At 23.3% G+C, this 2,670-nt stretch overlaps 1 long non-coding RNA gene across 1 annotated transcript; it reads right to left on the bottom strand.

Annotated features, from left to right (window-relative positions):
• Positions 1 to 343: 343 nt before the first annotated feature.
• On the bottom strand, positions 344 to 1,225 carry LOC124421314. The gene is made up of 2 exons (XR_006941570.1): positions 674 to 1,225; positions 344 to 474 (listed from the first exon to the last, which is right to left on the bottom strand). It is a non-coding gene; the product is annotated as an uncharacterized LOC124421314 (long non-coding RNA).
• Positions 1,226 to 2,670: the final 1,445 nt, after the last annotated feature.

Genomic DNA, 2,670 nt, shown 5'->3' on the forward strand with positions numbered 1-2,670 from the left:
TGTTCTAGTTCTGTTCTAGTTCTGTTCTAGTTCTGTTCTAGTTCTGTTCTAGTTCTGTTCTAGATCTGTTCTAGTTCTGTTCTGTTCTAGTTCTGTTCTAGTTCTGTTATAGTACTGTTGTAGTAGTAAACAGCAATTTCTTCTATTTCGTTCACTGTATCACTATTAAGCACTCTTTGACCATGACTTTTTTACATTAAACTATTATTCCTAATGGAATTTAATTGAATGTCAATAAAGAAGAATGAAATATGCATTAAAAACGAACTATAAATAAAAGCACAAACTAAATTAAGTATAATTTAATAAACAAAAGCAATAAATAAACAATAATTACATTTTGTTTTGACTCTAATTGATTTCAATGAATTATTAAAATATTGTTGTTGCTGTAAATACTTAGTTGTAGTTGTTGTTTGTAAAAAAACCTTTGTAATTTCCTTTTCAAAGCGACAAAAAATGTGACGTAGAAATCTGGTCAGTTACATGAAGAGTAACAAGCAGAAGAAGAAACAGCAACAACAATAAGAAAAAAAACACAACACTTTCGTAAAAATACAATAACAAGACACAGAAAAATAAAAAAAAATTATGTATATTTTTGTTGTTTTTGTTTTGTAAATTTCATCAAAATATCTGTTTAATTTGGATTTTTGTTGTTGCTGTTGATTACACTCAACAAAAAATTAAAACTTGCCGCACAAACACACGCACGATATAAACGAAAAACCGACACACTTACACGGATAAACAACAAAAAAACTTCTTTTTTTATAATTTTTGATCTTTATTTTCTCAATTTATTTTTTGTTATTTCGTTTTGTTTTCTGCTAAAGTAATTAAATTAAATTATTTTTTTTTTAGCCGACGACAAACTTTGCTGTAAATTTAGAGACAACTTTAGATTTCTTCGAAAAAAAAGAACCTTGGCAAATTTTTAGCAGCTTTTTGCACATAAATACTTATTAGAATTTTTGTTTTTACAAATTTTCTAAATTAAACGCACATCAAATATATATACACACACAAACACTAATAATTTTCTACGCGCATTTTTCTACAATTTTTTTTTACGTCCGTAACACGAATGACGCCCGTAAAACACAAAACCGTCTCAACATTCCACGACAAATTGTCAAAATGTACTAAATGGAATTTTCATCAAATTGGGATTTTTTTCAAATTGTTTTCTTCAATTCCGGCATTCTCTGTAAATTTATTGTTTTCTTTATTATGTTTTACAAATTCGTTGTAGTTTTTTAATTGGCAATTTTGTTTTGTGTTGACATTTTTCATTACAAATAGTAGCATATGGCGATAAGGCAGTTTTCTTATGAGAGATAAGACGATAAGACAGTGTTACAGGGTTGTTTGGAAAAGATAAAACGGTGTTGAGAAAAACAGAGTTGTGTTAGTTTATACAACAAAAAGTGAAGAAGAAAAACAAAATACCAAAGAAATTTTTAGCTAAAGGAAATTTTACTTATTTTGCATTAATTTAAAAGAAAATTAAAGAAATTTTTAATTTGTTTGTCTCAAATTAAAGGTGTAAATGTAAGTGTGTGCATTGTTTATCAAATTTAATACTTAAAAATATAGTTTTACAACTTTTGTAGAAAAGGAATTGTATTGCAAAAGCCGGTGGACAGTAAGACCTAGATAAGAATAACCTTTTGAAAAACATATTTTTTTTTAGAAAATTTTAATTTTTTATTCTATTAAATAAAAGTTGTGTAAATTTTGTGAAAATAACAAGAAAATTATTAGATTTTAAGAAAATTACTCAATTTTGATAAAGTAGAAAGAATTTTCTAAAGAAAATCAAACAATTTTAAGGAAATTTAAAACTTTTCTCAAGAAAATTACAAAATTTAGTAATCTTTAAAAATTTACAAAATTTCAAGGAAATTGAAAAGTTTTTTCTAGAAAATTACATTATTTAAAAGAAATTTCACAATTTTCTTATGAAAATTGCACAATTTCATAGAAAAATTTACATTTTCCCAAAAAAAGTTAGGGAAATTTCAAAATTTTCTAATGAAAATAAAACATTTTAATGAAAATTTTAAAAGTTTTCTAAAGAAAATTTCGAAATTTCCAAAAAAAAATTATACAATTTCAAGAAAATTTTGAAATTTTCTAAACAAAGTTACCCAATTTCAAGGAAATTGAAAACATTTCTTAAGAAAATTATTTTTTTTTTAAATTATCAAATTACAAGGAATTTGAAAATTACTAAAAAAAATTCACAATTCCGAATAAAATTGAAAACTTTCCTTAAGAAAATTTAAAAATTTTAAGAAATTACATAATTTCTAGAAAATGGCTAAATTTTATAAAGAAAATTATACAATTTCATGGAAATTGTTAAATTTTCTTATAAAATTTACGCAATTTCAACGAAATTTCACAATTTTCTAAAGAACATTACAACGTTTTTAAAAAAATCTAAATTTTCTAAAATAAATTCTACAACTTCAAGGAAATTTCGAAAATTTTTAAAGAATATTTTACAATTTCAAGCAAATTTCGAAATTTTTTAAAGGAAATTTATACAATTTCAAGAAAACTACTAAATTATTTTAAGAAAATTAAACAATTTCAACGAAATTGCTAAATATTCTTATGAAAATAACGCAATTTTAAAAAAAATTCACAATTTTCTAATGA

The sequence above is a fragment of the Lucilia cuprina genome, chromosome 2 (assembly GCF_022045245.1).
Source record: "Lucilia cuprina isolate Lc7/37 chromosome 2, ASM2204524v1, whole genome shotgun sequence".
Classification (NCBI taxonomy): Eukaryota; Metazoa; Arthropoda; class Insecta; order Diptera; family Calliphoridae; genus Lucilia; species Lucilia cuprina.